General features: G+C 38.4%; 1 long non-coding RNA gene across 2 annotated transcripts; it reads left to right on the top strand.

Annotated features, from left to right (window-relative positions):
- The first annotated feature begins 3,666 nt into the window (after positions 1-3,666).
- On the top strand, positions 3,667-8,764 carry LOC131240495 (uncharacterized). 2 transcript variants are annotated; one of them, XR_009168785.1, is made up of 6 exons: positions 3,667-3,717; positions 7,057-7,122; positions 7,283-7,340; positions 7,454-7,524; positions 7,633-7,740; positions 8,441-8,764. It is a non-coding gene; the product is annotated as an uncharacterized LOC131240495 (long non-coding RNA). The 2 variants fall into 2 exon arrangements; XR_009168784.1 differs by lacking the exon at positions 3,667-3,717 and adding an exon at positions 4,830-5,077.
- The last annotated feature ends 399 nt before the right edge of the window (positions 8,765-9,163 follow it).

Here is a 9,163-nt window from a genome sequence, read left to right as displayed (position 1 = left end):
CAGGGAAACGACCGTCGATCCAGGGATTTTTCACAATTCTGGGCTGCGCAACCCGGCATAGCGGGGTTGGTTGGCTTCAGTAGCTCGTTCTACCCCAAAATCATATATTTTACGTCAGGTAACTCATTCCGAATTGTAAGATACGCCTGATTTAAGGTTCGATGGTCTGAATCACTTTTGTCATCGACCGGGCCTTTTCTGATCCATCTTGGCCATGTAACTGTCTGCGACCCGCTCTACATCAGTCTCCTCCACTTCAAAAGAACTCGTCCTCAAGTTCTCGTCATGCTCTGGTTCATGATACTCGGTTAGGTCCGCGACATTGAAAGTCTGTGAGATTGCCATGTCATCTGGAAGATCAACAACATAAGCGTTGTCATTGATCTTTCGGATGATTGGTACCGGTCCAATCTTCTTATTTTTCAACTTGTTGTACGTCCTAGTCGAAAATCTTTCTTTGCGCAGATGGACCATAACGCGGTCGCCCACCTCGAACACTTTTTGTCGCCGATGCTTGTCCGCTTGTTCCTTGTACTTATCGTTCGAGGCATGTAGCTTGGTCTGCACTTTTGCATGGATGCCCATGATCTTGTCTACCATATGTTTTGCTACAATGCTTGTGCCTGGGTGCTTGGGCAGAGGGACCAAGTCAAGTGTATGGCGAGGCACTCGTCCATAGATAATCTGGAACGGTGATCTCCCAGTCGAGCGGTTCACCATGTTGTTTGCAAACTCTGCTTGAGACAAGGCCGAATCCCACTGCTTCGGTTTTTCTCCTGAAATACAGCAAAGGAGGTTTCGCGATTCACAACTTCAGTCTGCCCATCAGTCTATGGGTGGTAAGCACTGCTGAATTGAAGTCGTGTATCGAATCGATTCCATAAAGTCCGCCAAAAGTGGCTAATGAACTTTATGTCACTATCGGAAGTAATGGTCTTGGGGACCCCGTGTAGCCGTACGACCTCCCTGAAAAATAAATTCACCACATGTGTTGCATCAAGGGTTTTCTTGCATGGGATAAAGTGCGCCATCTTGAAGAAACGATCTACCACCACGAACACCGAATCCATGCCGCATTGTGTTCGTGGGAGACCAAGCACGAAGTTCGTTAATAAATCCTTCCAAGGACCGTTAGGCACAGGTAACGGGGTGTAGAGGCCGGTATTCTGTGATTGTCCCTTTGAGGTCTGACAAACATGGCAACGTTGTACAGCTTTTCTCACATCGCGTACTAATTGCGACTAATAATATCGCTTTTTCACAAGAGCTCGCATCTTGTCTCGCCCCAGGTGTCCACCGAGGCCACCTCCATGTAGCTCCTGAATAATCTGCTCCCTCAGAGAACTTTAGGGGATGTACAATCGATTCCCTTTGAAGAGAAAATCGTCCTGTATATGAAGGTCACTGGGGTGACCTTCTTGGCACTTCATCCAAGAATCTTTGAAGTCCTCATCCTCGGCATACAGCTCCTTGAGACAATTGATGCCGACCACCTCGTTGCTCATCATAACAAGTAGTGATGCATGACGGCTAAGTGCATCAGCCACCTTGTTCTACTGCCCTGACTTATGCTTCAGAAAGAATATGAATTCCTGTAAAAATGCAACCCATCTAGCATGCACATGATTCACGTTAGTTTGACTATTAATAAACTTTAATGCACTACAAAAAAGTAGGCCTTTTGCCTCAATTTTTTAGCCTCATTTGAAAAAATGGAGGCTAAATGTGTTTTTTAACCTCGGTTGCTAAGGAAGTGAGGCTAAAAGTTTATTTTTCGCCTCAGTTGCTAGGTAACTGAGGCTAAAAGTCTACTTTTTAGCCTCAGTTGCATAGGAACCGAGGCGAAATGTCTATTTTTAGCCTCAGTTGCATAGGAACCGAGGCAAAATGTCTAACTTTTAGCCTCAGTTGTATAAAAACCGAGGCGAAAAATTTACATTTTAGCCTCAGTTGCATAGGAACCAAGGCGAACCAAGGCGAAAAGTCTATTTTTTAGCCTCAGTTACATAGGAACCGAGGCGAAAGGTCTAATTTTTAGCCTCAGTTGCATAGGAACCGAGGCGAAAAATCTACATTTTAGCTTCAGTTACGTAGAAACCGGGGCAAAAAGTCTACTTTTTAGCCTCAGTTACATAGGAACCGAAGCGAAAGGTCTAATTTTTAGCCTCAGTTGGATAGGAACCGAGGCGAAAAATCTACATTTTAGCCTCAGTTGCATAGAAACCGAGGCGAAAAGTCTACTTTTTAACCTCAGTTACATAGGAACCGAGGTGAAAGGTCTACTTTTTAGCTTCAATTACATAGAAACCGAGGTGAAAGGCCTACATTTTAACCTCAATTGCATTGGAACCAAGGCGAAAGGTCTACTTTTTAACCTCAGTTGCATAGGAGCCGAGGCAAAATGTCTACTTTTTAGTCTTTTTTTTTTAGCCTCAATTGCATAGGTACTGAGGCCAAAAGTCTATTTTTTAGCCTATGTTGCTGGAATTGAAGCCAAAACCCTACTTTTTAGCCTCCATTGCGAACTGAGGCCAAAACTCTACGTTTTTTGCCTCAGTTACGAATCGAGGCCAAAAGTCTACTTCATATAAAAAAAAAAGTATTAATATTTCACAATTTTTACTCTTTTTCTTACAAGGGTAGCCGACTTCCCCATGATCCAAACCATTGATACGAAGGACCTCATTCTGGATAGCCCATTGGCTAACCATCCCCCATAAAAATAAAAAATAAAAAAATGGTCTTCTATCTTCTATCCGTGGAATGTGGAATATTGCCATATTTTGTTTCTTACAAGGGTTAGGATCTCTTCATCCAAAGAATTTTTTAATTTATTGTCCATTTATAGTGGGGTCCTTATCTTCATCGGTTCGGATCACTGACCCACGTTCTTCACTTCCACAAAATGGAGTATGAACATACAAACATTTGTCCAGAGCATTGTATAATTTCACCCATTTAGTTCTTTTAAGTAAAAGTACAATGGTCCAGCCTCTCAACCACTCCTTGCTTTTATTTATATATATCTTTGCTAAGCCCACACACGTGTAAAACTCATCTAACGCACATGCCAGCAAATAAACCAGCATGGCACATGATTGCAAAATCCAAGCCATTCATTGGAAGGGCACCATTATATAGATTCACTATCCCTGGAATCAAATCGGTCCACTAGACAGGTGGGCCACGATTGTAAAATCCAAGCCATTCATTGGAAGGGCACCATTAAAAGTCTGCCTTTTTGCCTCGGTTAGTGAGCAACTGAGGCCAAAAGTCTCCATTTTGCTTCGGTTGGTAAGAAATTGAGGTTAAAAGTCTACCCTTTTGCCTCGGTTGGTAAGTAACCGAGGCTAAAAATCTAACCTTTTGCCTCAGTCGATGAGAAACTGAGGCCAAAAATCTGCTCTCAATCATTTATAATTTTTATACAAGAGTAGACCATTTATAATCAAATGGAATCAACCCATTTCTCATCGATTGTGAACGGCTCAGATCGTTCATACGCGCTCCTTTAGTCCACATATTATGGAGCGAGTGCACATAAAACGTTGTACTTACGAGGGGCACGGATCAGTGGTAATTCAATAAATAAGAGAAAAGGAGGGATGTGTTTGCAATCTATCAACATATATATACCAACAAACACGTGTCATTTCCGCGGCTAGAGTTTCAACTTCGTTGAGCGGAAGAGAAGAAAGGAGAGAAATGGCGTTGAAGGTATGTGGAATTTCTAATTTTTCTCTGTAAATTCCTTCCATTACCTCCAACGATGGAATTTCTAGCTTTGGATTTCAGTTTCTTCTACAGAGATCTTTCTCGATTTCTCTTTTCTCTTTCCGGTTTTGAATCTCTCTATTTGATTACTTACTCTACGAATCTCGCCCTACTCCATGTAGAAAACGTGGAGAAGAAATTCAGATCAGTTATTTTTTTAGATAAAGAAAATCTCGATCTGTTTGTTTTTTTTTTTTTTTTTGGATCTCGAAGAGATGAAACCAATGTTGCATCGATTTTAGTGAAATTCCTTCAGATCTAAAGTAATTCCAGACATGCATAGATTAGAAGGGGGATATTGTTCTAGATCTTATCATGAATCGGGCATATTCTTCTTTGGAATCTCTTTAGGGGAAATTTTAACTTCGTTAGACTGCGGACCGAAGTTAGATCTGATGAGAAAGTGTTGAAATCCTGCTGATTTCTGGTAAGATCTTAGGCCTCAAAGTTCTCCTATCTTTGATTTGTTTTTTACGGATGTTTGGATCTTGTCATCGTTTGGAAATTGGTATTCAGAGCAGAAAGCATTAGAATTGTCCAATCTGAAGTAAATGGCCATGATATGTCCGGTAGAAATGCATGCAAACGCAAGGATGCATCATAGATGTAGGATCAATGTGACATACATTTCGATAACAAGTTACTTAAATTTTCAATTCAAGCTTATGTTTGGATTAGCATGACTAATGATTTGATACATTTGGATGGAAACATGAAGATGAAAAACGAAGCAAGTTGCTAGATTTTAACAGAAATTATTTAGAAGTAATATTATATTGAGATTCTCAGCAAGATTTTCCTGATAATATTGGTTAGTGGTGGAAATCCTACAAACGATTCATGGTTTCCCTCTCTTTTCTTTTCACATTTTCCTTCTCTTTTCTTGTTTGAATTTGTGATCCAGTTGTATTTGAAGTTCTCCACCTTGAATGGACTGAAAATGCTGAGGAATCTCAGCCTCTCGGGCAATTCTTTCATCGGTCGCCTCATCCCTACCATGGAACGATTACTTCTCTGCAGCATTTAGATCTGTAGGAAACCAGTTCTATGGTCCAATCCCAGCCCAGCTCATGGAGCTTTGGGGAATCTTTTAAGGATTGTTCAATGCAGATATTTCAGAACTTGGAAATATTGGATGTGAGTCAAAATCAGATCAGAGGGAAGCTTCCTTCGTTTCATCCATTGCTATCCCTTCGGGTTTTGTGGGTTGGTAACAATCTGCTAGATGGATCTATACCACCTGAGCTCTTTGGGAGTTCCATGCAGCTGGAAGAACTGGATCTCAACAGCAATGGATTTTCAGGTAAAGAAATTGCCGATGATTTTAAGTGCATACACATTATCTTTAATCTACACATCCTTGTTTTGCACAAAGTTTCTGTGGAAAGTAATGCATTGGTTGTATTATGCTTTAGTGGCCTTTTTTTTTTCTGTCAATTATTTGAATTTGAATTTTTGAATCCAACTTGTGGAGCATGTTTTCTGTATGACAATTTTTTGTTGTATGAGAATCCAAGTAAATTCTTGATGTCTGCTCGTAACTTCAATTTTATTGCATTGGGTTTGGGTGGGTGGACTATTATGAGTTGATGTCAGCTTTTAAATTTCCAATGCAAATTTTCATGGTGTTTGAGTTGCTGGCATTACGTTGATTCATTTTCTGACAAGAAACTTTATGAGATTTTTTGTAATGGAAATTTTTCTCGCTTCTATTTTCGTATTTTGTAGATACGTAGGGCATTGGCTTACATTCATGGTAATGTTGGAGTATCATACTTGCCATTCGGGCCATGCCTCACTTCAGGGTTTTTTTTTTTTTTTTTTTTTTTTAAGGATGAAAGTGAAATATAGAATCAAATGCATATTGAATAATTCTTTATCAATGAAAGTGATTTAAAAAAATAGCTAGAGGGAAACTCACTTCTGACATAGTACCCTGCCTTGGCGACAACTCTTTTGATAAAGACATCACTTGAACTGAAACCCTTTCCCTGCACATAGTAGTATCATGATCATAATTATAGGGTCCTAGTCATGCATATCATTCCATTGGCAACAACTGCTACTTAAGATGTATTGCAGTATGAGATTTAAAAAAACATACCTGCAGGGCTAGAGGAGCCTTGAAAATCACTGTCTGTGACATCGGGATCTTTAAAATAATAAGAAACCTGTAAAGTTTACAAGGCAACACAAAAGATCAACTCCAAGATATTTAAAAGGGAAAAAATATCATCTAGATGAGCAAGATCTACATGATTCTGGAAGATAAAAGCATCAAGCAATCTTGATTGGGTGAGCATTTGCAATTCCACTTAGTTGCATATCTAAAGTTCCAAATTCATCCTTAGAAAATCAGTGTGAGGAATTAAATTGACAGCAAACTAAACCCATGAAATTGGTTCGAAAATAGTAATTTCTTGATTCGATGTGTTTATCAGTTGTGTATTCAAACACAGTCTCAGTAGAGTCGATATTTCAATTTGAATTGGCAGGGAACTAAACTTAGCACATTAGTTACAATTTTCTCATTTATAGATTAGATGAGCATTTGCAATTCAAATCATTTGTGTATCCATACATAGCCTTACAGAATCATTTGCGTATCCAATCACCTTGGATAAGCTAGAATTGGTAGCTTAGTTTGTTTGTTTGATGTACTAGTTTCCATCTTATTCTGGATTATCATTAATGTGTTATTTGAGGCACTACTATTCATGTTAGTCTTAAATGTCATGTGCTTCTTCTCATTTCACATTAGACTACTTTTGGTTTCTCTTTATTCAATTTACAGGAAATATAATATTATGAGGCTTACTTCACATGTAATGTTGTACCCACCATCCATGTAATAGATTTCATTGTGTTTCTTTACATCCATGTAATAGATTTCATTGTGTTTCTTTTTCTCTGTCATTGAATATACTTTAGTTTTTTAAATGTAACAATCTAATATGTCATTTAATATTTTTCTACTTGGGATTTTAGAAAGCCCCCAGTTCTGCCCAAAACTTGACTCGTCAGGTTGATTTGTTGTGCTTTTAACTGACTCATGAAGTTTCGTGAGCGTTATACCTATTGTTGTTTCCCCTTTTTATCAAATCATACATTTCATTCTTCATATTTTACTATCTAAATCATTAGCTTTGCTTTCTGTATTGTATTGTTTTCCATTTTTAGTTGTTTCCATCTCAAATTAAAAATAAATAAATAAATAAATAAATAAATAAAGAAGAAAAGAGAAGCCCTTCTTCTCATGGCAGCTAGAATCATATGTATCAGGTTGAGACGGTCCTTCGAGAGCATCCTAATCCGTCTCAAGTGGAGAAGGTGAAACTAATCCTTGGGGTAACTTTCTCCTTTTCAATACTCATCCATACCATAATTCCCTGTTGCTTTATTAATGGTCTCACACATTGGATTTAAAAAATCAGATATTCAAGATCATATCTTTTGCAATTGATGTGATATTATTATTATTATTATTATTATTATTATTATTAAATAGGAGCATGAAAAAGAACTTAGCGAAGCACTTGAGAAGGTTGTTGGTGTATTAGACGATGGTGAGTCAGGGACGTTATAATATGCTTATCTCAATTTTCAATCATTGTTTTTTAATAGGAATTGCATGATCCTCAACTCAATGATAGTCAGTATCCTTTTGTTTTTTTAATAGGAATCGCATTGATTTGCAAGGTGATTATAGCTGAAATAGTCGATACATGGGGCTGTTGGACACTTTGATGTGTAAGTATTTCTGATGTAGATAGGCAACATCCTTTGTTTCCTATGAGTGATGCAAACTGTAGGATGTTTTTTTATGTTGATAGATGCTAACTCCTTTTTGTACTACAGCCCTGTTTGATAGGCTGTGTCAAAGATGATTGGGTTTCTGTACCTCTGTTATGTGGGTAAGAGCAATTGGAGTCTTATGGAATGGATCAGTTGTACCTCTGTTATGTGGTACACTCTGGATCTTAAATCATTTATAGTCTATGGTTTTTATGCTCTTTTCAGTTTCTTGATCATGTAACCTAAAAACTATTTGAGAGTTGTTTGTGTTTAGGAGTGTAAGATCATATATCATGTAATGTCAGTGGTGGTCTCTTTATACTTTATATCATATGCATTTGGTCTCAAGATCCTGGTAACTCTTTCTGTGAGTAGTTTTGGACCTGGGCAATTCTGAAGAATACCTCTCGAGTTTTGGTCCTGAGCAATTCTGAACAATACCTCACGAAATATACATGTAGGTTATACTAGTTCTATTCCGCCCAATCTCAGGCATGCAGAGCTAAAACAGATGACTCTTTGCCATTCATAGATAAACTTCATATAATCCATATCCACTGTAAGCAACTTCCTGTTGATATAATTATGACTGGAGCAAGGTTCTAAAACACGAACTTGACTCTCTGTGGCCCCAATCCGAGGTCTTCGACTTCAACATGGACAACTGTCTGATTATTTAATTGAGGTTTTCCAGTTTTGAAAATGATTATGCTGTAATTGAGGCCATGTACGAATAATTTTCAGCTCTTATTGAGCCATGGGATGGACCTGCACTTATATCATGTGAAGTTTGTGCTGGAACTGCTTCATGCTTTAATGATTCTGCATGTGACATGAGTATTTTGAACTTATATTTATTGTATAAATGCAGTTACTGATGGCCGCCATCCTGGAGCAACATTGGACCGAAATGGATTGCGCCCCAGTCGCTTTTACATTACACATAGTGGACACGTGATCATGGCCAGTGAGGTTGGTGTTGGAGACATCTTGCCAGAAGATGTGGCTAGGAAAGGAAGACATCTGATTGGCCCAAAGGGACCTTACTGAAACAGTTCATGTGGAAGGCTAGGAAAGGAAGACATTTGTAGTCTGTTTTTAAAACTTTAAATAGACCATTAATTGTTTTGTTGATATTGTGCTGATTGTTGTCTTGATGAATGTTAAATGGGTGAAATATGCACAGGGTCAATCATTTGTTGATTATGATATTGTTAGCTTTGGTTGATAGAGAAATGAGGTCAAAAACCGAATTTAGCCTCGGTTGATGCCAAAAGAGGCTAAATCCATCTTTAGTCTCGGTTTTGCCTCAGTTATATAAACTGAGACTACAACTCCCGTGGCTAAAGGCTTTAGCCTCGGTTGTTGAGAATTGAGGTTAAAAATAGTTTTAGCTTCAGTTGGAGGCAACTGAGGCTAAATCCAAATTTAGCCTCAGTTGGAAACAATGGAGGCTAAAATTTTGATTTAGCCTCATTTCGAAAAAACTCAAGCTAAAAAGGTTCTTTTAGCCTCACTTGAAGAACTGAGGCTATAAAAGTCATTTTAGCCTCGATTGTTAAAACTGAGGCTAAAGCCTTTAGCCACGGGGGTT

Source organism: Magnolia sinica, chromosome 3 (assembly GCF_029962835.1).
Source record: "Magnolia sinica isolate HGM2019 chromosome 3, MsV1, whole genome shotgun sequence".
NCBI classification, from domain to species: domain Eukaryota; kingdom Viridiplantae; phylum Streptophyta; class Magnoliopsida; order Magnoliales; family Magnoliaceae; genus Magnolia; species Magnolia sinica.
The sequence above is the reverse complement of the archived record's forward strand: the minus strand, read 5'-3'. Positions and strand labels throughout refer to the sequence as shown.